The 20,583-nt window shown below is 41.8% G+C and overlaps 84 pseudogenes; all 84 read right to left on the reverse strand.

Annotated features, from left to right (window-relative positions):
* Nucleotides 1–34: 34 nt before the first annotated feature.
* Nucleotides 35–153, reverse strand: LOC142677911 (5S ribosomal RNA; annotated as a pseudogene).
* A 467-nt stretch (nucleotides 154–620) lies between these two features.
* On the reverse strand, nucleotides 621–739 carry LOC142678256 (5S ribosomal RNA; annotated as a pseudogene).
* Nucleotides 740–992: 253 nt separating this feature from the next.
* On the reverse strand, nucleotides 993–1,111 carry LOC142678139 (5S ribosomal RNA; annotated as a pseudogene).
* A 67-nt stretch (nucleotides 1,112–1,178) lies between these two features.
* Nucleotides 1,179–1,297, reverse strand: LOC142677962 (5S ribosomal RNA; annotated as a pseudogene).
* A 67-nt stretch (nucleotides 1,298–1,364) lies between these two features.
* On the reverse strand, nucleotides 1,365–1,483 carry LOC142678197 (5S ribosomal RNA; annotated as a pseudogene).
* Nucleotides 1,484–1,550: 67 nt separating this feature from the next.
* Nucleotides 1,551–1,669, reverse strand: LOC142677984 (5S ribosomal RNA; annotated as a pseudogene).
* A 67-nt stretch (nucleotides 1,670–1,736) lies between these two features.
* On the reverse strand, nucleotides 1,737–1,855 carry LOC142678667 (5S ribosomal RNA; annotated as a pseudogene).
* A 67-nt stretch (nucleotides 1,856–1,922) lies between these two features.
* Nucleotides 1,923–2,041, reverse strand: LOC142678467 (5S ribosomal RNA; annotated as a pseudogene).
* A 67-nt stretch (nucleotides 2,042–2,108) lies between these two features.
* LOC142678198 (5S ribosomal RNA) lies at nucleotides 2,109–2,227 on the reverse strand (annotated as a pseudogene).
* A 67-nt stretch (nucleotides 2,228–2,294) lies between these two features.
* On the reverse strand, nucleotides 2,295–2,413 carry LOC142677985 (5S ribosomal RNA; annotated as a pseudogene).
* Nucleotides 2,414–2,480: 67 nt separating this feature from the next.
* LOC142678668 (5S ribosomal RNA) lies at nucleotides 2,481–2,599 on the reverse strand (annotated as a pseudogene).
* Nucleotides 2,600–2,666: 67 nt separating this feature from the next.
* On the reverse strand, nucleotides 2,667–2,785 carry LOC142678479 (5S ribosomal RNA; annotated as a pseudogene).
* A 67-nt stretch (nucleotides 2,786–2,852) lies between these two features.
* LOC142678659 (5S ribosomal RNA) lies at nucleotides 2,853–2,971 on the reverse strand (annotated as a pseudogene).
* A 67-nt stretch (nucleotides 2,972–3,038) lies between these two features.
* LOC142678660 (5S ribosomal RNA) lies at nucleotides 3,039–3,157 on the reverse strand (annotated as a pseudogene).
* Nucleotides 3,158–3,410: 253 nt separating this feature from the next.
* On the reverse strand, nucleotides 3,411–3,529 carry LOC142677972 (5S ribosomal RNA; annotated as a pseudogene).
* A 67-nt stretch (nucleotides 3,530–3,596) lies between these two features.
* Nucleotides 3,597–3,715, reverse strand: LOC142679870 (5S ribosomal RNA; annotated as a pseudogene).
* A 66-nt stretch (nucleotides 3,716–3,781) lies between these two features.
* Nucleotides 3,782–3,900, reverse strand: LOC142678606 (5S ribosomal RNA; annotated as a pseudogene).
* A 67-nt stretch (nucleotides 3,901–3,967) lies between these two features.
* Nucleotides 3,968–4,086, reverse strand: LOC142680036 (5S ribosomal RNA; annotated as a pseudogene).
* Nucleotides 4,087–4,153: 67 nt separating this feature from the next.
* On the reverse strand, nucleotides 4,154–4,272 carry LOC142680035 (5S ribosomal RNA; annotated as a pseudogene).
* Nucleotides 4,273–4,339: 67 nt separating this feature from the next.
* Nucleotides 4,340–4,458, reverse strand: LOC142678397 (5S ribosomal RNA; annotated as a pseudogene).
* Nucleotides 4,459–4,897: 439 nt separating this feature from the next.
* LOC142678395 (5S ribosomal RNA) lies at nucleotides 4,898–5,016 on the reverse strand (annotated as a pseudogene).
* A 67-nt stretch (nucleotides 5,017–5,083) lies between these two features.
* On the reverse strand, nucleotides 5,084–5,202 carry LOC142678363 (5S ribosomal RNA; annotated as a pseudogene).
* A 67-nt stretch (nucleotides 5,203–5,269) lies between these two features.
* On the reverse strand, nucleotides 5,270–5,388 carry LOC142679282 (5S ribosomal RNA; annotated as a pseudogene).
* A 67-nt stretch (nucleotides 5,389–5,455) lies between these two features.
* Nucleotides 5,456–5,574, reverse strand: LOC142677695 (5S ribosomal RNA; annotated as a pseudogene).
* A 241-nt stretch (nucleotides 5,575–5,815) lies between these two features.
* LOC142678703 (5S ribosomal RNA) lies at nucleotides 5,816–5,934 on the reverse strand (annotated as a pseudogene).
* A 253-nt stretch (nucleotides 5,935–6,187) lies between these two features.
* LOC142679066 (5S ribosomal RNA) lies at nucleotides 6,188–6,306 on the reverse strand (annotated as a pseudogene).
* Nucleotides 6,307–6,373: 67 nt separating this feature from the next.
* On the reverse strand, nucleotides 6,374–6,492 carry LOC142678534 (5S ribosomal RNA; annotated as a pseudogene).
* A 67-nt stretch (nucleotides 6,493–6,559) lies between these two features.
* On the reverse strand, nucleotides 6,560–6,678 carry LOC142677960 (5S ribosomal RNA; annotated as a pseudogene).
* Nucleotides 6,679–6,745: 67 nt separating this feature from the next.
* Nucleotides 6,746–6,864, reverse strand: LOC142677908 (5S ribosomal RNA; annotated as a pseudogene).
* Nucleotides 6,865–6,931: 67 nt separating this feature from the next.
* LOC142678491 (5S ribosomal RNA) lies at nucleotides 6,932–7,050 on the reverse strand (annotated as a pseudogene).
* A 253-nt stretch (nucleotides 7,051–7,303) lies between these two features.
* Nucleotides 7,304–7,422, reverse strand: LOC142678469 (5S ribosomal RNA; annotated as a pseudogene).
* Nucleotides 7,423–7,489: 67 nt separating this feature from the next.
* LOC142679114 (5S ribosomal RNA) lies at nucleotides 7,490–7,608 on the reverse strand (annotated as a pseudogene).
* A 67-nt stretch (nucleotides 7,609–7,675) lies between these two features.
* Nucleotides 7,676–7,794, reverse strand: LOC142677923 (5S ribosomal RNA; annotated as a pseudogene).
* Nucleotides 7,795–8,247: 453 nt separating this feature from the next.
* On the reverse strand, nucleotides 8,248–8,366 carry LOC142678257 (5S ribosomal RNA; annotated as a pseudogene).
* Nucleotides 8,367–8,619: 253 nt separating this feature from the next.
* Nucleotides 8,620–8,738, reverse strand: LOC142678140 (5S ribosomal RNA; annotated as a pseudogene).
* Nucleotides 8,739–8,805: 67 nt separating this feature from the next.
* LOC142677823 (5S ribosomal RNA) lies at nucleotides 8,806–8,924 on the reverse strand (annotated as a pseudogene).
* A 67-nt stretch (nucleotides 8,925–8,991) lies between these two features.
* Nucleotides 8,992–9,110, reverse strand: LOC142679871 (5S ribosomal RNA; annotated as a pseudogene).
* A 67-nt stretch (nucleotides 9,111–9,177) lies between these two features.
* On the reverse strand, nucleotides 9,178–9,296 carry LOC142678047 (5S ribosomal RNA; annotated as a pseudogene).
* A 67-nt stretch (nucleotides 9,297–9,363) lies between these two features.
* LOC142679045 (5S ribosomal RNA) lies at nucleotides 9,364–9,482 on the reverse strand (annotated as a pseudogene).
* Nucleotides 9,483–9,735: 253 nt separating this feature from the next.
* LOC142678504 (5S ribosomal RNA) lies at nucleotides 9,736–9,854 on the reverse strand (annotated as a pseudogene).
* Nucleotides 9,855–9,921: 67 nt separating this feature from the next.
* Nucleotides 9,922–10,040, reverse strand: LOC142678516 (5S ribosomal RNA; annotated as a pseudogene).
* A 67-nt stretch (nucleotides 10,041–10,107) lies between these two features.
* Nucleotides 10,108–10,226, reverse strand: LOC142678217 (5S ribosomal RNA; annotated as a pseudogene).
* Nucleotides 10,227–10,293: 67 nt separating this feature from the next.
* LOC142678528 (5S ribosomal RNA) lies at nucleotides 10,294–10,412 on the reverse strand (annotated as a pseudogene).
* Nucleotides 10,413–10,479: 67 nt separating this feature from the next.
* Nucleotides 10,480–10,598, reverse strand: LOC142679188 (5S ribosomal RNA; annotated as a pseudogene).
* Nucleotides 10,599–10,665: 67 nt separating this feature from the next.
* LOC142677968 (5S ribosomal RNA) lies at nucleotides 10,666–10,784 on the reverse strand (annotated as a pseudogene).
* Nucleotides 10,785–10,851: 67 nt separating this feature from the next.
* Nucleotides 10,852–10,970, reverse strand: LOC142678806 (5S ribosomal RNA; annotated as a pseudogene).
* Nucleotides 10,971–11,037: 67 nt separating this feature from the next.
* Nucleotides 11,038–11,156, reverse strand: LOC142677824 (5S ribosomal RNA; annotated as a pseudogene).
* Nucleotides 11,157–11,223: 67 nt separating this feature from the next.
* LOC142678378 (5S ribosomal RNA) lies at nucleotides 11,224–11,342 on the reverse strand (annotated as a pseudogene).
* Nucleotides 11,343–11,409: 67 nt separating this feature from the next.
* On the reverse strand, nucleotides 11,410–11,528 carry LOC142678661 (5S ribosomal RNA; annotated as a pseudogene).
* A 67-nt stretch (nucleotides 11,529–11,595) lies between these two features.
* Nucleotides 11,596–11,714, reverse strand: LOC142679044 (5S ribosomal RNA; annotated as a pseudogene).
* Nucleotides 11,715–11,781: 67 nt separating this feature from the next.
* On the reverse strand, nucleotides 11,782–11,900 carry LOC142680038 (5S ribosomal RNA; annotated as a pseudogene).
* A 67-nt stretch (nucleotides 11,901–11,967) lies between these two features.
* Nucleotides 11,968–12,086, reverse strand: LOC142678398 (5S ribosomal RNA; annotated as a pseudogene).
* Nucleotides 12,087–12,525: 439 nt separating this feature from the next.
* LOC142678396 (5S ribosomal RNA) lies at nucleotides 12,526–12,644 on the reverse strand (annotated as a pseudogene).
* Nucleotides 12,645–12,711: 67 nt separating this feature from the next.
* On the reverse strand, nucleotides 12,712–12,830 carry LOC142677811 (5S ribosomal RNA; annotated as a pseudogene).
* Nucleotides 12,831–13,083: 253 nt separating this feature from the next.
* Nucleotides 13,084–13,202, reverse strand: LOC142677696 (5S ribosomal RNA; annotated as a pseudogene).
* A 67-nt stretch (nucleotides 13,203–13,269) lies between these two features.
* On the reverse strand, nucleotides 13,270–13,388 carry LOC142677848 (5S ribosomal RNA; annotated as a pseudogene).
* A 67-nt stretch (nucleotides 13,389–13,455) lies between these two features.
* Nucleotides 13,456–13,574, reverse strand: LOC142677846 (5S ribosomal RNA; annotated as a pseudogene).
* A 67-nt stretch (nucleotides 13,575–13,641) lies between these two features.
* LOC142678392 (5S ribosomal RNA) lies at nucleotides 13,642–13,760 on the reverse strand (annotated as a pseudogene).
* Nucleotides 13,761–14,013: 253 nt separating this feature from the next.
* Nucleotides 14,014–14,132, reverse strand: LOC142678189 (5S ribosomal RNA; annotated as a pseudogene).
* Nucleotides 14,133–14,199: 67 nt separating this feature from the next.
* LOC142678224 (5S ribosomal RNA) lies at nucleotides 14,200–14,318 on the reverse strand (annotated as a pseudogene).
* A 66-nt stretch (nucleotides 14,319–14,384) lies between these two features.
* LOC142680002 (5S ribosomal RNA) lies at nucleotides 14,385–14,503 on the reverse strand (annotated as a pseudogene).
* A 67-nt stretch (nucleotides 14,504–14,570) lies between these two features.
* LOC142679171 (5S ribosomal RNA) lies at nucleotides 14,571–14,689 on the reverse strand (annotated as a pseudogene).
* Nucleotides 14,690–14,756: 67 nt separating this feature from the next.
* LOC142678722 (5S ribosomal RNA) lies at nucleotides 14,757–14,875 on the reverse strand (annotated as a pseudogene).
* A 67-nt stretch (nucleotides 14,876–14,942) lies between these two features.
* On the reverse strand, nucleotides 14,943–15,061 carry LOC142679794 (5S ribosomal RNA; annotated as a pseudogene).
* Nucleotides 15,062–15,128: 67 nt separating this feature from the next.
* LOC142678653 (5S ribosomal RNA) lies at nucleotides 15,129–15,247 on the reverse strand (annotated as a pseudogene).
* Nucleotides 15,248–15,686: 439 nt separating this feature from the next.
* On the reverse strand, nucleotides 15,687–15,805 carry LOC142678833 (5S ribosomal RNA; annotated as a pseudogene).
* A 253-nt stretch (nucleotides 15,806–16,058) lies between these two features.
* Nucleotides 16,059–16,177, reverse strand: LOC142678770 (5S ribosomal RNA; annotated as a pseudogene).
* Nucleotides 16,178–16,244: 67 nt separating this feature from the next.
* On the reverse strand, nucleotides 16,245–16,363 carry LOC142679873 (5S ribosomal RNA; annotated as a pseudogene).
* A 67-nt stretch (nucleotides 16,364–16,430) lies between these two features.
* Nucleotides 16,431–16,549, reverse strand: LOC142679149 (5S ribosomal RNA; annotated as a pseudogene).
* A 67-nt stretch (nucleotides 16,550–16,616) lies between these two features.
* Nucleotides 16,617–16,735, reverse strand: LOC142679235 (5S ribosomal RNA; annotated as a pseudogene).
* Nucleotides 16,736–16,802: 67 nt separating this feature from the next.
* LOC142679874 (5S ribosomal RNA) lies at nucleotides 16,803–16,921 on the reverse strand (annotated as a pseudogene).
* Nucleotides 16,922–16,988: 67 nt separating this feature from the next.
* On the reverse strand, nucleotides 16,989–17,107 carry LOC142678777 (5S ribosomal RNA; annotated as a pseudogene).
* Nucleotides 17,108–17,174: 67 nt separating this feature from the next.
* LOC142678049 (5S ribosomal RNA) lies at nucleotides 17,175–17,293 on the reverse strand (annotated as a pseudogene).
* A 67-nt stretch (nucleotides 17,294–17,360) lies between these two features.
* On the reverse strand, nucleotides 17,361–17,479 carry LOC142678656 (5S ribosomal RNA; annotated as a pseudogene).
* Nucleotides 17,480–17,546: 67 nt separating this feature from the next.
* LOC142678878 (5S ribosomal RNA) lies at nucleotides 17,547–17,665 on the reverse strand (annotated as a pseudogene).
* A 67-nt stretch (nucleotides 17,666–17,732) lies between these two features.
* LOC142679875 (5S ribosomal RNA) lies at nucleotides 17,733–17,851 on the reverse strand (annotated as a pseudogene).
* A 67-nt stretch (nucleotides 17,852–17,918) lies between these two features.
* Nucleotides 17,919–18,037, reverse strand: LOC142678778 (5S ribosomal RNA; annotated as a pseudogene).
* Nucleotides 18,038–18,104: 67 nt separating this feature from the next.
* On the reverse strand, nucleotides 18,105–18,223 carry LOC142678880 (5S ribosomal RNA; annotated as a pseudogene).
* Nucleotides 18,224–18,290: 67 nt separating this feature from the next.
* On the reverse strand, nucleotides 18,291–18,409 carry LOC142678934 (5S ribosomal RNA; annotated as a pseudogene).
* Nucleotides 18,410–18,476: 67 nt separating this feature from the next.
* On the reverse strand, nucleotides 18,477–18,595 carry LOC142679274 (5S ribosomal RNA; annotated as a pseudogene).
* A 67-nt stretch (nucleotides 18,596–18,662) lies between these two features.
* Nucleotides 18,663–18,781, reverse strand: LOC142678994 (5S ribosomal RNA; annotated as a pseudogene).
* A 67-nt stretch (nucleotides 18,782–18,848) lies between these two features.
* LOC142678275 (5S ribosomal RNA) lies at nucleotides 18,849–18,967 on the reverse strand (annotated as a pseudogene).
* A 67-nt stretch (nucleotides 18,968–19,034) lies between these two features.
* Nucleotides 19,035–19,153, reverse strand: LOC142677872 (5S ribosomal RNA; annotated as a pseudogene).
* A 1,307-nt stretch (nucleotides 19,154–20,460) lies between these two features.
* On the reverse strand, nucleotides 20,461–20,579 carry LOC142677871 (5S ribosomal RNA; annotated as a pseudogene).
* Nucleotides 20,580–20,583: the final 4 nt, after the last annotated feature.

Consider the following 20,583-nt stretch of genomic DNA (forward strand, 5'->3'; position numbering starts at 1 on the left):
GATTGTGAAAGAAAATCAAAACGACATAATAAAAAGTCAACCGCACCACGGATTCCCAGACAGTCTCCCACACTGGTACTAGCGAGGCCTTAAGCTGTGTAATTTCTGCGATCTGACGAGAGCAGGCACATTCAGCTTAGAATGGCCATTGACATTAAATGCTTTAATCCATAGTCCTTTTTAATCGATTGTGAAACAAAATCTAAACGACATAATAAAAAGTCAACCACACCACGGATTCCCAGACAGTCTCCCACACTGGTACTAGCGAGGCCTTAAGCTGTGTAACTTCTGCGATCTAACGAGAGCAGGCACATTCAGCTTTGAATGGCCATTAAAATTAAAAGCCTTAAGCCTTAATCCATAGTCCTATTTAATCTATTGTGAAACAAAATCTAAACAACATAATAAAAAGTCAACCGCACCACGGATTCCCAGACAGTCTCCCACACTGGTACTAGCGAGGTGTTAAGCTGTGTAACTTCTGCGATCTAACGAGAGCAGGCACATTCAGCTTTGAATGGCCATTAAAATTAAAAGCCTTAAGCCTTAAGCCTTAAGCCTTAATCCATAGTCCTATTTAATCTATTGTGAAACAAAATCTAAACAACATAATAAAAAGTCAACCGCACCACGGATTCCCAGACAGTCTCCCACACTGATACTAGCGAGGCCTTAAGCTGTGTAACTTCTGCGATCTGACGAGAGCAGGGACATTCAGCTTAGAATGGCCATTGACATTAAATGCTTTAATCCATAGTCCTTTTTTATCGATTGTGAAATAAAATCTAAACGACATAATAAAAATTCAACCGCACCACGGATTCCCAGACAGTCTCCCACACTGTTACTAGCGAGGGCTTAAGCTGTGTAACTTCTGCATTCTGACGAGAGCAGGCACATTCAGCTTAGAATGGCCATTGACGTTAAATGTTTTAATCCATAGTCCTTTTTAATCGATTGTGAAACAAAATCTAAACGACATAATAAAAAGTCAAGCGCACCACGGATTCCCAGACAGTCTCCCACACTGGTACTAGCGAGGCCTTAAGCTGTATAACTTCTGCGATCTGACGAGAGCAGGCACATTCAGCTTAGAATGGCCATTGACATTAAAAGCCTTAATCCATAGTCCTATTTAATCTATTGTGAAACAAAATCTAAACAACATAATAAAAAGTCAACCGCACCACGGATTCCCAGACAGTCTCCCACACTGGTACTAGCGAGGCCTTAAGCTGTGTAACTTCTGCGATCTGACGAGAGCAGAAACATTCAGCTTAGAATGGCCATTGACATTAAATGCTTTAATCCATAGTCCTTTTTAATCGATTGTGAAACAAAATCTAAACGACATAATAAAAAGTCAACCGCACCACGTATTCCCAGACAGTCTCCCACACTGGTACTAGCGAGGACTTAAGCTGTGTAACTTCTGCGATCTGACGAGAGCAGGGACATTCAGCTTAGAATGGCCATTGACATTAAATGCTTTAATCCATAGTCCTTTTTAATCGATTGTGAAACAAAATCTAAACGACATAATAAAAATTCAACCGCACCACGGATTCCCAGACAGTCTCCCACACTGGTACTAGCGAGGCCTTAAGCTGTGTAACTTCTGCGATCTGACGAGAGCAGGCACATTCAGCTTAGAATGGCCATTGACATTAAATGCTTTAATCCATAGTCCTTTTTAATCGATTGTGAAACAAAATCTAAACGACATAATAAAAAGTCAACCGCACCACGGATTCCCAGACAGTCTCCCACACTGGTACTAGCGAGGCCTTAAGCTGTGTAACCTCTGCGATCCAACGAGAGCAGGCACATTCAGCTTAGAATGGCCATTGACATCAATAGCCTTAATCCATAGTCCTATTTAATCTATTGTGAAACAAAATCTAAACAACATAATAAAAAGTCAACCGCACCACGGATTCCCAGACAGTCTCCCACACTGGTACTAGCGAGGCCTTAAGCTGTGTAACTTCTGCGATCTGACGAGAGCAGGCACATTCAGCTTAGAATGGCCATTGACATTAAATGCTTTAATCCATAGTCCTTTTTAATCGATTGTGAAACAAAATCTAAACGACATAATAAAAAGTCAACCGCACCACGTATTCCCAGACAGTCTCCCACACTGGTACTAGCGAGGACTTAAGCTGTGTAACTTCTGCGATCTGACGAGAGCAGGGACATTCAGCTTAGAATGGCCATTGACATTAAATGCTTTAATCCATAGTCCTTTTTAATCGATTGTGAAACAAAATCTAAACGACATAATAAAAATTCAACCGCACCACGGATTCCCAGACAGTCTCCCACACTGGTACTAGCGAGGCCTTAAGCTGTGTAACTTCTGCGATCTGACGAGAGCAGGCACATTCAGCTTAGAATGGCCATTGACATTAAATGCTTTAATCCATAGTCCTTTTTAATCGATTGTGAAACAAAATCTAAACGACATAATAAAAAGTCAACCGCACCACGGATTCCCAGACAGTCTCCCACACTGGTACTAGCGAGGCCTTAAGCTGTGTAACCTCTGCGATCCAACGAGAGCAGGCACATTCAGCTTAGAATGGCCATTGACATCAATAGCCTTAATCCATAGTCCTATTTAATCTATTGTGAAACAAAATCTAAACAACATAATAAAAAGTCAACCGCACCACGGATTCCCAGACAGTCTCCCACACTGGTACTAGCGAGGCCTTAAGCTGTGTAACTTCTGCGATCTGACGAGAGCAGGCACATTCAGCTTAGAATGGCCATTGACATTAAATGCTTTAATCCATAGTCCTTTTTAATCGATTGTGAAACAAAATCTAAACGACATAATAAAAATTCAACCGCTCCACGGATTCCCAGACAGTCTCCCACACTGGTACTAGCGAGGCCTTAAGCTGTGTAACTTCTGCGATCTGACGAGAGCAGGCACATTCAGCTTAGAATGGCCATTGACATTAAATGCTTTAATCCATAGTCCTTTTTAATCGATTGTGAAACAAAATCTAAACGACATAATAAAAATTCAACCGCTCCACGGATTCCCAGACAGTCTCCCACACTGGTACTAGCGAGGCCTTAAGCTGTGTAACTTCTGCGATCTGACGAGAGCAGGCACATTCAGCTTAGAATGGCCATTGACGTTAAATGCTTTAATCCAAAATCCTATTTAATCTATTGTGAAACAAAATCTAAACGACATAATAAAAAGTCAACCACACCCCGGATTCCCAGACAGTCTCCCACACTGGTACTAGCGAGGCGTTAAGCTGTGTAACTTCTGCGATCTAACGAGAGGAGGCACGTTCAGCTTAGAATGGCCATTGTCATTAAAAGATTTAATCCATAGTCCTATTTAATCTATTGCGAAACAAAATCTAAACAACATAATAAAAAGTCAACCGCACCACGGATTCCCAGACAGTCTCCCACACTGGTACTAGCGAGGCCTTAAGCTGTGTAACTTCTGCGATCTGACGAGAGCAGGCACATTCAGCTTAGAATGGTCATTGACATTAAATGCCTTAATCCATAGTCCTATTTAATCTATTGTGAAACAAAATCTAAACAACATAATAAAAAGTCAACCGCACCACGGATTCCCAGACAGTCTCCCACACTGGTACTAGCGAGGCCTTAAGCTGTGTAACTTCTGCGATCTGACGAGAGCAGGGACATTCAGCTTAGAATGGCCATTGACATTAAATGCTTAATCCATAGTCCTTTTTAATCGATTGTGAAACAAAATCTAAACGACATAATAAAAATTCTACCGCACCACGGATTCCCAGACAGTCTCCAACACTGGTACTAGCGAGGCCTTAAGCTGTGTAACTTCTGCGTTCTGACGAGAGCAGGCACATTCAGCTTAGAATGGCCATTGACGTTAAATGCTTTAATCCATCGTCCTATTTAATCTATTGTGAAACAAAATCTAAACGACATAATAAAAAGTCAACCGCACCACGGATTCCCAGACAGTCTCCCACACTGGTACTAGCAAGGCCTTAAGCTGTGTAACTTCTGCGATCTGACGAGAGCAGGCACATTCAGCTTAGAATGGCCATTGACATTAAATGCTTTAATCCATAGTCCTTTTTAATTGATTGTGAAACAAAATCTAAACGACATAATAAAAAGTCAACCGCACCACGGATTCCCAGACAGTCTCCCACACTGGTACTAGCAAGGCCTTAAGCTGTGTAACTTCTGCGATCTGACGAGAGCAGGCACATTCAGCTTAGAATGGCCATTGACAATAAATGCTTTAATACATAGTCCTTTTTAATCGATTGTGAAACAAAATCTAAACGACATAATAAAAAGACAACCGCACCACGGATTCCCAGACAGTCTCCCACACTGGTACTAGCGAGGCCTTAAACTGTGTAACTTCTGCGATCTGACGAGAGCAGGGACATTCAGCTTAGAATGGCCATTGACATTAAATGCTTTAATCCATAGTCCTTTTTAATCGATTGTGAAACAAAATCTAAACGACATAATAAAAATTCAACCGCACCATGGATTCCCAGACAGTCTCCCACACTGGTACTAGCGAGGCCTTAAGCTGTGTAACTTCTGCGATCGGACGAGAGCAAGCACATTCAGATTAGAATGGCCATTGACGTTAAATGCTTTAATCCATAGTGCTATTTAATCTATTGTGAAACTAAATCTTAACGACATAATAAAAAGTCAACCACACCACGGATTCCCAGACAGTCTCCCACACTGGTACTAGTGAGGCGTTAAGCTGTGTAACTTCTGCGATCTAACGAGAGCAGGCACATTCAGCTTAGAATTGCCATTAACATTAAACGCTTTAATCCATAGTCCTTTTTAATCGATTGTGAAACAAAATCTAAACGACATAATAAAAAGTCAACCGCACCACGGATTCCCAGACAGTCTCCCACACTGGTACTAGCGAGGCCTTAAGCTGTGTAACTTCTGCGGTCTGACGAGAGCAGGCACATTCAGCTTAGAATGGCCATTGAGGTTAAATGCTTTAATCCATAGTCCTATTTAATCAATTGTGAAACAAAATGTAAACGACATAATAAAAAGTCAACCGCACCACGGATTCCCAGACAGTCTCCCACACTGTTACTAGCGAGGCCTTAAGCTGTGTAACTTCTGCGATCTGACGAGAGCAGGCACATTCAGCTTAGAATGGCCATTGACATTAAAAGTCTTAATCCATAGTCCTATTTAATCTATTGTGAAACAAAATCTAAACAACATAATAAAAAGTCAACCGCACCACGGATTCCCAGACAGTCTCACACACTGGTACTAGCGAGGCCTTAAGCTGTGTAACTTCTGCGATCTGACGAGAGCAGGGACATTCCGCTTAGAATGGCCATTGACATTAAATGCTTTAATCCATAGTCCTTTTTAATCGATTGTGAAACAAAATCTAAACGACATAATAAAAAGTCAACCACACCACGGATTCCCAGACAGTCTCCCACACTGGTACTAGCGAGGCCTTAAGCTGTGTAACTTCTGCGTTCTGACGAGAGCAGGAACATACAGCTTAGAATGGCCATTGACGTTAAATGCTTTAATCCATAGTCCTATTTAATCTATTGTGAAACAAAATCTAAACGACATAATAAAAAGTCAACCGCACCACGGATTCCCAGACTGGTACTAGCGAGGCGTTAAGCTGTGTAACTTCTGCGATCTAACGAGAGCAGGCACATTCAGTTTAGAAAGGCCATTGACATTAAATGCTTTAATCCATAGTTCTTTTTAATCGATTGTGAAACAAAATCTAAACGACATAATAAAAAGTCAACCACACCACGGATTCCCAGACAGTCTCCCACACTGGTAATAGCGAGGCCTTAAGCTGTGTAACTTCTGCGATCTGACGAGAGCAGGCACATTCAGCTTAGAATGGCCATTGACATTAAATGCTTTAATCCATAGTCCTTTTTAATCGATTGTGAAACAAAATCTAAACGACATAATAAAAAGGCAACCGCACCACGGATTCCCAGACAGTCTCCCACACTGGTACTAGCGAGGCCTTAAGCTGTGTATCTTCTGTGATCTGACGAGAGCAGGCACATTCAGCTTATAATCGCCATTGACATTAAATGCTTTAATCCATAGTCCTTTTTAATCGATTGTGAAACAAAATCTAAACGACATAATAAAAAGGCAACTGCACCACGGATTCCCAGACAGTCTCCCACACTGGTACTAGCGAGACCTTAAGCTGTGTAACTTCTGCAATCTGACGAGAGCAGGCACATTCAGCTTAGAATGGCCATTGACATTAAATGCTTTAATCCATAGTCCTTTTTAATCGATTGTGAAACAAAATCTAAACGACATAATAAAAAGTCAACCGCACCACGGATTCCCAGACAGTCTCCCACACTGGTACTAGCGAGGCCTTAAGCTGTGTAACTTCAGCGATCTGACGAAAGCAGGCACATTCAGCTTAGAATGGCCATTGACATTAAATGCTTTAATCCATAGTCCTTTTTAATCGATTGTGAAACAAAACCTAAACGACACAATAAAAAGTCAACCGCACCACGGATTCCCAGACAGTCTCCCACACCGGTACTAACGAGGCCTTAAGCTGTGTAACTTCTGCAATCTGACGAGAACAGGGACATTCAGCTTAGTATGGCCATTGACATTAAATGCTTTAATCCATAGTCCTTTTTAATCGATTGTGAAACAAAATCTAAACGACATAATAAAAAGTCAACCGCACCACGGATTCCGAGACAGTCTCCCACGCTGGTACTAGCGAGGCCTTAAGCTGTGTAACTTCTGCGATCTGACGAGAGCAGGCACATTCAGCTTAGAATGGCCATTGACGTTAAATGCTTTAATCCATAGTCCTTTTTAATCGATTGGGAAAAAAAATCTAAGCGACATAATAAAAAGTCAACCGCACCACGGATTCCCAGACAGTCTCCCACACTGGTACTAGCGAGGCCTTAAGCTGTGTAACTTCTGCGATCTGACGAGAGCAGGCACATTCAGCTTAGAATGGCCATTGACTTTAAAAGCCTTAATCCATAGTCCTATTTAATCTATTGTGAAACAAAATCTAAACAACATAATAAAAAGTCAACCGCACCACAGAATCCCAGACAGTCTCACACACTGGTACTAGCGAGGTCTTAAGCTGTGTAACTTCTGCGATCTGACGAGAGCAGAGACATTCAGCTTAGAATGGCCATTGACATAAAATGCTTTAATCCATAGTCCTTTTTAATCGATTGTGAAACAAAATCTAAACGACATAATAAAAATTCAACCGCACCACGGATTTCCAGAAAGTCTCCCACACTGGTACTAGCGAGGCCTTAAGCTGTGTAACTTCTGCGTTCTGACGAGAGCAGGCACATTCAGCTTAGAATGGCCATTGACGTTAAATTCTTTAATCCATAGTCCTATTTAATCTATTGTGAAACAAAATCTAAACAACATAATAAAAAGTCAACCGCACCACGGATTCCCAGACAGTCTCCCACACTGGTACTAGCGAGGCCTTAAGCTGTGTAACTTCTGCGATCTGACGAGAGCAGGTACATTCAGCTTAGAATGGCCATTGACATTAAATGCTTTAATCCATAGTCCTTTTTAATCGATTGTGAAACAAAATCAAAACGACATAATAAAAAGTCAACCGCACCACGGATTCCCAGACAGTCTCCCACACTGGTACTAGCGAGGCCTTAAGCTGTGTAATTTCTGCGATCTGACGAGAGCAGGCACATTCAGCTTAGAATGGCCATTGACATTAAATGCTTTAATCCATAGTCCTTTTTAATCGATTGTGAAACAAAATCTAAACGACATAATAAAAAGTCAACCACACCACGGATTCCCAGACAGTCTCCCACACTGGTACTAGCGAGGCCTTAAGCTGTGTAACTTCTGCGATCTAACGAGAGCAGGCACATTCAGCTTTGAATGGCCATTAAAATTAAAAGCCTTAAGCCTTAATCCATAGTCCTATTTAATCTATTGTGAAACAAAATCTAAACAACATAATAAAAAGTCAACCGCACCACGGATTCCCAGACAGTCTCCCACACTGGTACTAGCGAGGTGTTAAGCTGTGTAACTTCTGCGATCTAACGAGAGCAGGCACATTCAGCTTTGAATGGCCATTAAAATTAAAAGCCTTAAGCCTTAATCCATAGTCCTATTTAATCTATTGTGAAACAAAATCTAAACAACATAATAAAAAGTCAACCGCACCACGGATTCCCAGACAGTCTCCCACACTGATACTAGCGAGGCCTTAAGCTGTGTAACTTCTGCGATCTGACGAGAGCAGGGACATTCAGCTTAGAATGGCCATTGACATTAAATGCTTTAATCCATAGTCCTTTTTTATCGATTGTGAAATAAAATCTAAACGACATAATAAAAATTCAACCGCACCACGGATTCCCAGACAGTCTCCCACACTGTTACTAGCGAGGGCTTAAGCTGTGTAACTTCTGCATTCTGACGAGAGCAGGCACATTCAGCTTAGAATGGCCATTGACGTTAAATGTTTTAATCCATAGTCCTTTTTAATCGATTGTGAAACAAAATCTAAACGACATAATAAAAAGTCAAGCGCACCACGGATTCCCAGACAGTCTCCCACACTGGTACTAGCGAGGCCTTAAGCTGTATAACTTCTGCGATCTGACGAGAGCAGGCACATTCAGCTTAGAATGGCCATTGACATTAAAAGCCTTAATCCATAGTCCTATTTAATCTATTGTGAAACAAAATCTAAACAACATAATAAAAGGTCAACCGCACCACGGATTCCCAGACAGTCTCCCACACTGGTACTAGCGAGGCCTTAAGCTGTGTAACTTCTGCGATCTGACGAGAGCAGAAACATTCAGCTTAGAATGGCCATTGACATTAAATGCTTTAATCCATAGTCCTTTTTAATCGATTGTGAAACAAAATCTAAACGACATAATAAAAAGTCAACCGCACCACGGATTCCCAGACAGTCTCCCACACTGGTACTAGCGAGGCCTTAAGCTGTGTAACTTCTGCGATCTGACGAGAGCAGGGACATTCAGCTTAGAATGGCCATTGACATTAAATGCTTTAATCCATAGTCCTTTTTAATCGATTGTGAAACAAAATCTAAACGACATAATAAAAATTCAACCGCACCACGGATTCCCAGACAGTCTCCCACACTGGTACTAGCGAGGCCTTAAGCTGTATAACTTCTGCGATCTGACGAGAGCAGGAACATTCAGCTTAGAATGGCCATTGACATTAAAAGCCTTAATTCATAGTCCTATTTAATCTATTGTGAAACAAAATCTAAACAACATAATAAAAAGTCAACCGCACCATGGATTCGCAGACAGTCTCCCACACTGGTACTAGCGAGGCCTTAAGCTGTGTAACTTCTGCGATCTGACGAGAGCAGGGACATTCAGCTTAGAATGGCCATTGACATTAAATGCTTTAATCCATAGTCCTTTTTAATCGATTGTGAAACAAAATCTAAACGACATAATAAAAATTCAACCGCACCACGGATTCCCAGACAGTCTCCCACACTGGTACTAGCGAGGCCTTAAGCTGTGTAACTTCTGCGTTCTGACGAGAGAAGGCACATTCAGCTTAGAATGGCCATTGTCGTTAAATGCTTTAATCCATAGTCCTATTTAATCTATTGTGAAACAAAATCTAAACGACATAATAAAAAGTCAACCGCACCACGGATTCCCAGACAGTCTCCCACACTGGTACTAGCGAGGCCTTAAGCTGTGTAACTTCTGCGATCTGACGAGAGCAGGCACATTCAGCTTAGAATGGCCATTGACATTAAATGCTTTAATCCATAGTCCTTTTTAATCGATTGTGAAACAAAATCTAAACGACATAATAATAAGTCAACCGCACCACGGATTCCCAGACAGTCTCCCACACTGGTACTAGCGAGGCCTTAAGCTGTGTAACTTCTGCGATCTGACGAGAGCAGGCACATTCAGCTTAGAATGGCCATTGACATTAAATGCTTTAATCCATAGTCCTTTTTAATCGATTGTGAAACAAAATCTAAACGACATAATAAAAAGTCAACCGCACCACGGATTCCCAGACAATCTCCCACACTGGTACTAGCGAGGCCTTAAGCTGTGTAACTTCTGCGATCTGACGAGAGCAGGGACATTCAGCTTAGAATGGCCATTGACATTAAATTCTTTAATCCATAGTCCTTTTTAATCGATTGTGAAACAAAATCTAAACGACATAATAAAAAGTCAACCGCACCACGGATTCCCAGACAGTCTCCCACACTGGTACTAGCGAGGCCTTAAGCTGTGTAACTTCTGCGATCTGACGAGAGCAGGCACATTCAGCTTAGAATGGCCATTGACATTAAAAGCCTTAATCCATAGTCCTATTTAATCTATTGTGAAACAAAATCTAAACAACATAATAAAAAGTCAACCACACCACGGATTCCCAGACAGTCTCCCACACTGGTACTAGCAAGGACTTAAGCTGTGTAACTTCTGCGATCTGACGAGAGCAGGCACATTCAGCTTAGAATTGCCATTGACATTAAATGCTTTAATCCATAGTCCTTTTTAATCGATTGTGAAACAAAATCTAAACGACATAATAAAAATTCAACAGCACCACGGATTCCCAGACAGTCTCCCACACTGGTACTAACGAGGCTTTAAGCTGTCTAACTTCTGCGATCTGACGAGAGCAGGCACATTCAGCTTAGAATGGCCATTGACATTAAATGTTTTAATTCATAGTCCTTTTTAATCGATTGTGAAACAAAATCTAAACGACATAATAAAAAGTCAACCGCACCACGGATTCCCAGACAGTCTCCCACGCTGGTACTAGCGAGGCGTTAAGCTGTGTAACTTCTGCGATCTAACGAGAGCAGGCACATTCAGCTTAGAATGGCCATTGACATTAAATGCTTTAATCCATAGTCCTTTTTAATCGATTGTGAAACAAAATCTAAACGACATAATAAAAAGTCAACCGCACCACGAATTCCCAGACAGTCTCCCACACTGGTACTAGCGAGGCCTTAAGCTGTGTAACTTCTGCGATCTGATGAGAGCAGGGACATTCAGCTTAGAATGGCCATTGACATTAAATGCTTTAATCCATAGTCCTCTTTAATCGATTGTGAAACAAAATCTAAACGACATAATAAAAAGTCAACCGCACCACGGATTCCCAGACAGTCTCCCACACTGGTACTAGCGAGGCCTTAAGCTGTGTAACTTCTGTGATCTGACGAGAGCAGGGACATTCAGCTTAGAATGGCCATTGACATTAAATGCTTTAATCCATAGTCCTTTTTAATCGATTGTGAAACAAAATCTAAACGACATAATAAAAATTCAACCGCTCCACGGATTCCCAGACAGTCTCCCACACTGGTACTAGCGAGGCCTTAAGCTGTGTAACTTCTGCGATCTGACGAGAGCAGGCACATTCAGCTTAGAATGGCCATTGACGTTAAATGCTTTAATCCAAAATCCTATTTAATCTATTGTGAAACAAAATCTAAACGACATAATAAAAAGTCAACCACACCCCGGATTCCCAGACAGTCTCCCACACTGGTACTAGCGAGGCGTTAAGCTGTGTAACTTCTGCGATCTGACGAGAGCAGGCACATTCAGCTTAGAATGGCCATTGACATTAAATGCTTTAATCCATAGTCCTTTTTAATTGATTGTGAAACAAAATCTAAACGACATAATAAAAAGTCAACCGCACCACGGATTCCCAGACAGTCTCCCACACTGGTACTAGCAAGGCCTTAAGCTGTGTAACTTCTGCGATCTGACGAGAGCAGGCACATTCAGCTTAGAATGGCCATTGACAATAAATGCTTTAATACATAGTCCTTTTTAATCGATTGTGAAACAAAATCTAAACGACATAATAAAAAGACAACCGCACCACGGATTCCCAGACAGTCTCCCACACTGGTACTAGCGAGGCCTTAAACTGTGTAACTTCTGCGATCTGACGAGAGCAGGGACATTCAGCTTAGAATGGCCATTGACATTAAATGCTTTAATCCATAGTCCTTTTTAATCGATTGTGAAACAAAATCTAAACGACATAATAAAAATTCAACCGCACCATGGATTCCCAGACAGTCTCCCACACTGGTACTAGCGAGAACTTAAGCTGTGTAACTTCTGCGATCTGACGAGAGCAAGCACATTCAGATTAGAATGGCCATTGACGTTAAATGCTTTAATCCATAGTGCTATTTAATCTATTGTGAAACTAAATCTTAACGACATAATAAAAAGTCAACCACACCACGGATTCCCAGACAGTCTCCCACACTGGTACTAGTGAGGCGTTAAGCTGTGTAACTTCTGCGATCTAACGAGAGCAGGCACATTCAGCTTAGAATTGCCATTAACATTAAACGCTTTAATCCATAGTCCTTTTTAATCGATTGTGAAACAAAATCTAAACGACATAATAAAAAGTCAACCGCACCACGGATTCCCAGACAGTCTCCCACACTGGTACTAGCGAGGCCTTAAGCTGTGTAACTTCTGCGGTCTGACGAGAGCAGGCACATTCAGCTTAGAATGGCCATTGAGGTTAAATGCTTTAATCCATAGTCCTATTTAATCTATTGTGAAACAAAATGTAAACGACATAATAAAAAGTCAACCGCACCACGGATTCCCAGACAGTCTCCCACACTGTTACTAGCGAGGCCTTAAGCTGTGTAACTTCTGCGATCTGACGAGAGCAGGCGCATTCAGCTTAGAATGGCCATTGACATTAAAAGTCTTAATCCATAGTCCTATTTAATCTATTGTGAAACAAAATCTAAACAACATAATAAAAAGTCAACCGCACCACGGATTCCCAGACAGTCTCACACACTGGTACTAGCGAAGCCTTAAGCTGTGTAACTTCTGCGATCTGACGAGAGCAGGGACATTCCGCTTAGAATGGCCATTGACATTAAATGCTTTAATCCATAGTCCTTTTTAATCGATTGTGAAACAAAATCTAAACGACATAATAAAAAGTCAACCACACCACGGATTCCCAGACAGTCTCCCACACTGGTACTAGCGAGGCCTTAAGCTGTGTAACTTCTGCGTTCTGACGAGAGCAGGAACATACAGCTTAGAATGGCCATTGACGTTAAATGCTTTAATCCATAGTCCTATTTAATCTATTGTGAAACAAAATCTAAACGACATAATAAAAAGTCAACAGCACCACGGATTCCCAGACAGTCTCCCACACTGGTACTAGCGAGGCCTTAAGCTGTGTAACTTCTGCGATCTGACGAGAGCAGGTACATTCAGCTTACAATGGCCATTGACATTAAATGCTTTAATCCATAGTCCTTTTTAATCGATTGTGAAACAAAATCTAAACGACATAATAGAAAGTCAACCGCACCACGGATTCCCAGACAGTCTACCACACTGGTACTAGCGAGGCCTTAAGCTGTGTAACTTCTGCGATCTGACGAGAGCAGGCACATTCAGCTTAGAATGGCCATTGACATTAAATGCTTTAATCCATAGTCCTTTTTAATCGATTGTGAAACAAAATCTAAACGACATAATAAAAAGTTAACCGCACCACGGATTCCCAGACAGTCTCCCACACTGGTACTAGCGAGGCCTTAAGCTGGGTAACTTCTGCGATCTGACGAGAGCAGGCACATTCAGCTTAGAATGGCCATTGACGTTAAATGCTTTAATCCATAGTCCTATTTAATCTATTGTGAAACAAAATCGAAACGACATAATAAAAATGCAACCGCACCACGGATTCCCAGACAGTCTCCCACACTGGTACTAGCGAGGCGTTAAGCTTTGTAACTTCTGCGATCTGACGAGAGCAGGGACATTCAGCTTAGAATGGCCATTGATATTAAATGCTTTAATCCATAGTCCTTTTTAATCGATTGTGAAACAAAATCTAAACGACATAATAAAAAGTCAACCGCACCATGGATTCCCAGACAGTCTCCCACACTGGTACTAGCGAGGCCTTAAGCTGTGTAACTTCTGCGATCTGACGAGAGCAGGCACATTCAGCTTAGAATGGCCATTGACGTTAAATGCTTTAATCCATAGTCCTTTTTAATCGATTGTGAAACAAAATCTAAACGACATAATAAAAAGTCAACAGCACCACGGATTCCCTGACAGTCTCCCACAATGGTATTAGCGAGGCCTTAAGCTGTGTAACTTCTGCGATCTGACGAGAGCAGGGACATTCAGCTTAGAATGGCCATTGACATTAAATGCTTTATCCATAGTCCTTTTTAATCGATTGTGAAACAAAATCTAAACGACATAATAAAATGTCAACCGCACCACGGATTCCCAGACAGTCTCCCACACTGGTACTAGCGAGGCCTTAAGCTGTGTAACTTCTGCGATCTGACGAGAGCAGGTACATTCAGCTTAGAATGGCCATTGACATTAAAAGCCTTAATCCATAGTCCTATTTAATCTATTGTGAAACAAAATCTAAACGACATAATAAAAAGTCAACCGCACCACGGATTCCCAGACAGTCTCCCACACTGGTACTAGCGAGGCGTTAAGCTGTGTAACTTCTGCGATCTGACGAGGGCAGGCACATTCAGCTTAGAATGGCCATTGACATTAAATGCTTTAATCCATAGTCCTTTTTAATCGATTGTGAAACAAAATCTAAACGACATAATAAAAAGTCAACCGCACCACGGATTCTCAGACAGTCTCCCACACTGGTACTAGCGAGGCCTTAAGCTGTGTAACTTCTGCGATCTGTCGAGAGCAGGCACATTCAGCTTAGAATGGCCATTGACATTAAAAGCCTTAATCCATAGTCCTATTTAATCTATTGTGAAACAAAATCTAAACGACATAATAAAAAGTCAACCGCACCACGGATTCCCAGACAGTCTCCCACACTGGTACTAGCGAGGCCTTAAGCTGTGTAACTTCTGCGTTCTGACGAGAGCAGGCACATTCAGCTTAGAATGGCCATTGACGTTAAATGCTTTAATCCATAGTCCTATTTAATCTATTGTGAAACAAAATCTAAACGACATAATAAAAAGTCAACCGCACCACGGATTCCCAGACAGCCTCCCACACTGGTACTAGCGAGGCCTTAAGCTGTGTAACTTCTGCGATCTGACGAGGGCAGGCACATTCAGCTTAGAATGGCCATTGACATTAAATGCTTTAATCCATAGTCCTTTTTAATCGATTGTGAAACAAAATCTAAACGACATAATAAAAAGGCAACCGCACCACGGATTCCCAGACAGTCTCCCACACTGGTGCTAGCGAGGCCTTAAGCTGTGTAACTTCTGTGATCTGACGAGAGCAGGAACATACAGCTTAGAATGGCCATTGACATTAAATGCTTTAATCCATAGTCCTTTTTAATCGATTGTGAAACAAAATCTAAACGACATAATAAAAAGTCAACCGCACCACGGATTCCCAGACAGTCTCCCACACTGGTGCTAGCGAGGCCTTAAGCTGTGTAACTTCTGTGATCTGACGAGAGCAGGAACATTCAGCTTAGAAAGGCCATTGACATTAAATGCTTTAATCCATAGTCCTTTTTAATCGATTGTGAAACAAAATCTAAACGACATAATAAAAAGTCAACCGCACCACGGATTCCCTGACAGTCTCCCACACTGGTATTAGCGAGGCCTTAAGCTGTGTAACTTCTGCGATCTGACGAGAGCAGGGACATTCAGCTTAGAATGGCCATTGACATTAAATGCTTTAATCCATAGTCCTTTTTAATCGATTGTGAAACAAAATCTAAACGACATAATAAAAATTCAACCGCACCACGGATTCCCAGACAGTCTCCCACACTGGTACTAGCGAGGTGTTAAGCTGTGTAACTTCTGCGATCTAACGAGAGCAGGCACATTCAGCTTAGAATGGCCATTGACATTAAATGCTTTAATCCATAGTCCTTTTTTATCGATTGTGAAATAAAATCTAAACAACATAATAAAAATTCAACCGCACCACGGATTCCCAGACAGTCTCCCACACTGTTACTAGCGAGGCCTTAAGCTGTGTAACTTCTGCGTTCTGACGAGAGCAGGCACATTCAGCTTAGAATGGCCATTGACGTTAAATGCTTTAATCCATAGTCCTATTTAATCTATTGTGAAACAAAATCTAACCAACATAATAAATAGTCAACCGCACCACGGATTCCCAGACAGTCTCCCACACTGGTACTAGCGAGGCCTTAAGCTGTGTAACTTCTGCGATCTGACGAGAGCAGGGACATTCAGCTTAGAATGGCCATTGACATTAAATGCTTTAATCCATAGTGCTTTTTAATCGATTGTGAAACAAAATCTAAACGACATAATAAAAATTCAACCGCACCACGAATTCCCAGACAGTCTCCCTCAATGGTACTAGCGAGGCCTTAAGCTGTGTATCTTCTGCGATCTGACGAGAGCAGGCACATTCAGCTTAGAATGGCCATTGACGTTAAATGCTTTAATCCATAGTCCTATTTAATCTATTGTGAAACAAAATCTAAACGACATAATAAAAAGTCAACCGCACCACGGATTCCCAGACAGTCTCCCACACTGGTACTAGCGAGGCGTTAAGCTGTGTAACTTCTGCGATCTAACGAGAGCAGGCACATTCAGTTTAGAATGGCCATTGACATTAAATGCTTTAATCCATAGTCCTTTTTAATCGATTGTGAAACAAAATCTAAACGACATAATAAAAAGTCAACCGCACCACGGATTCCCAGACAGTCTCCCACACTGGTACTAGCGAGGCCTTAAGCTGTGTAACTTCTGCGATCTGACGAGAGCAGGGACATTCAGCTTAGAATGGCCATTGACATTAAATGCTTTAATCCATAGTCCTTTTTAATCGATTGTGAAACAAAATCTAAACGACATAATAAAAAGTCAACCGCACCACGGATTCCCAGACAGTCTCCCACACTGGTACTAGCGAGGCGTTAAGCTGTGTAACTTCTGCGATCTAACGAGAGCAGGCACATTCAGCTTAGAATGGCCATTGACATTAAATGCTTTAATCCATAGTCCTTTTTAATCGATTGTGAAACAAAATCTAAACGACATAATAAAAAGTCAACCGCACCACGGATTCCCAGACAGTCTCCCACACTGGTACTAGCGAGGCCTTAAGCTGTGTAACTTCTGCGATCTGACGAGAGCAGGCACATTCTGCTTAGAATGGCCATTGACATTAAATGTGTTAATCCATAGTCCTTTTTAATCGATTGTGAAACAAAATCTAAACGACATAATAAAAATTCAACCGCACCACGGATTCCCATACAGTCTCCCACACTGGTACTAGCGAGGCCTTAAGCTGTGTAACTTCTGCGATCTGACGAGAGCAGGCAAATTCAGCTTAGAATGGCCATTGAGGTTAAATGCTTTAATCCATAGTCCTATTTAATCTATTGTGAAACAAAATCTAAACGACATAATAAAAAGTCAACCGCACCACGGATTCCCATACAGTCTCCCACACTGGTACTAGCGAGGCCTTAAGCTGTGTAACTTCTGCGATCTGACGAGAGCAGGCAAATTCAGCTAAGAATGGCCATTGAGGTTAAATGCTTTAATCCATAGTCCTATTTAATCTATTGTGAAACAAAATCTAAACGACATAATAAAAAGTCAACCGCACCACGGATTCCCAGACAGTCTCCCACACTGGTACTAGCGAGGCCTTAAGCTGTGTAACTTCTGCGATCTGACGAGAGCAGGGACATTCAGCTTAGAATGGCCATTGACATTAAATGCTTTAATCCATAGTCCTTTTTAATCGATTGTGAAACAAAATCTAAACGACATAATAAAAAGTCAACCGCACCACGGATTCCCAGACAGTCTCCCACACTGGTACTAGCGAGGCGTTAAGCTGTGTAACTTCTGCGATCTAACGAGAGCAGGCACATTCAGCTTAGAATGGCCATTGACATTAAAAGCCTTAATCCATAGTCCTATTTAATCTATTGTGAAACAAAATCTAAACAACATAATAAAAAGTCAACCGCACCACGGATTACCAGACAGTCTCCCACACTGGTACTAGCGAGGCCTTAAGCTGTGTAACTTCTGCGTTCTGACGAGAGCAGGCACATTCTGCTTAGAATGGCCATTGACGTTAAATGCTTTAATCCATAGTCCTATTTAATCTATTGTGAAACAAAATCTAAACGACATAATAAAAAGTCCACCGCACCACAGATTCCCAGACAGTCTCCCACACTGGTACTAGCGAGGACTTAAGCTGTGTAACTTCTGCGATCTGACGAGAGCAGGCACATTCAGCTTAGAATGGCCATTGACATTAAATGCTTTAATCCATAGTCCTTTTTAATCGATTGTGAAACAAAATCTAAACGACATAATAAAAATTCAACCGCACCACGGATTCCCAGACAGTCTCCCACACTGGTACTAGCGAGGCCTTAAGCTGTGTAACTTCTGCGATATGACGAGAGCAGGCACATTCAGCTTAGAATGGCCATTGACATTAAATGCTTTAATCCATAGTCCTTTTTAATCGATTGTGAAACAAAATCTAAACGACATAATAAAAAGTCAAGCACACCACGGATTCCCAGACAGTCTCCCACACTGGTACTAGCGAGGCCTTAAGCTGTGTAACTTCTGCGATCTGACGAGAGCAGGGACATTCAGCCTAGAATGGCCATTGACATTAAAGGCTTTAATCCATAGTCCTTTTTAATCGATTGTGAAACAAAATCTAAACGACATAATAAAAATTCAACCACACCACGGATTCCCAGACAGTCTCCCACACTGGTACTAGTGAGGCCTTAAGCTGTGTAACTTCTGCGTTCTGATGAGAGCAGGCACATTCAGCTTAGAATGGCTATTGACGTTAAATGCTTTAATCCATAGTCCTATTTAATCTATTGTGAAACAAAATCTAAACGACATAATAAAAAGTCAACCGCACCACGGATTCCCAGACAGTCTCCCACACTGGTACTAGCGAGGCCTTAAGCTGTGTAACTTCTGCGTTCTGACGAGAGCAGGTACATTCAGCTTAGAATGGCCATTGTCGATAAATGCTTTAATCCATAGTCCTATTTAATCTATTGTGAAACTAAATCTAAACGACATAATAAAAAGTCAGCCGCACCACGGATTCCCAGACAGTCTCCCACACTGGTACTAGCGAGGCCTTAAAGGAACAGTGTCATGGCAAATAATTTTTTTTATATGTTAAAGATGTTAGTGCTTTAATAAAAACGTTTTTATTCATTTGTGTGTTTGTGTTTTACTTTTTATTATTTTTACACTTTTTCTTCCCTATGGGGGCTGCCATTTTTTGTTCCATTTCTGTGTGTGTCGATTAACGACACACACAGACATGGAGTACGGCAGCCACAGTCCCATAGGGACTGTGAACGGCTCCCGTCCCATTCACGTCCGTGTACGGCGTCTGTGTGGGAACTGCGCATGCGCCGCTCCCACACAGTCCTATTCGAAATTGGCGCCGTCCGGCGCCATTTTCCTGTGGACCGGAAGTCGCGGCCGGACTGTAATATTACTACTTCCGGTCGCGGCTTCCGGACTTGTGCACATGGAACAGCGGCAGCAAAGGGAGCGGACGGGCCGGAGGGAGCCGCGGCGGCAGGAGCAGGTAAGACATTTCAATGTATGTTAGTGTTTGTGTGTGTTTACTACTGTATGTAAACCTACTACACTGTGGGTTACCTCAAAAAATGGCGACACACAGTGTAGGAGGTTAAACCTTTCAAACCCCTCGTTTATCCCGGCACTAGCCAGGATAAAGGAGGGGGGGATGCTGAGAGCTCACTAGAGCGAGGGCTTTTAACCCAATGTTGCAATGCTGCAATTTTGGGAACTAGCTCCATCTAGTGACCAAAAATGGGTAGTATTATAAATTAGAATTAATTTATAATATTTCCTGACTATTTCCTGACTCGTGAAAAAAATAAAAAAAATTTGAACCATGTTTAATCACCCACACACTAAATGTTTAATTTTTTTAAAAAAAACATGTTTTTCTGCGAACACCATGCCTTTAAGCTGTGTAACTTCTGCGATCTGACGAGAGCGGGGACATTCAGCTTAGAATGGCCATTGACATTAAATGCTTTAATCCATAGTCCTTTTTAATCGATTGTGAAACAAAATCTAAACGACATAATAAAAATTCAACCGCACCACGGATTCCCAGACAGTCTCCGAAACACGTGTACTAGCGAGGCCTTAAGCTGTGTAACTTCTGCGATCTGACGAGAGCAGGCACATTCAGCTTAGAATGGCCATTGACATTAAAAGCCTTAATCCATAGTCCTATTTAATCGATTGTGAAACAAAATCTAAACGACATAATAAAAAGTCAACCGCACCACGGATTCCCAGACAGTCTCCCACACTGGTACTAGCGAGGCCTTAAGCTGTGTAACTTCTGCGATCTGACGAGAGCAGGCACATTCAGCTTAGAATGGCCAATGACATTA

The sequence above is a fragment of the Rhinoderma darwinii genome (genome assembly GCF_050947455.1).
Source record: "Rhinoderma darwinii isolate aRhiDar2 chromosome 2 unlocalized genomic scaffold, aRhiDar2.hap1 SUPER_2_unloc_55, whole genome shotgun sequence".
Lineage (NCBI taxonomy): Eukaryota > Metazoa > Chordata > Amphibia > Anura > Rhinodermatidae > Rhinoderma > Rhinoderma darwinii.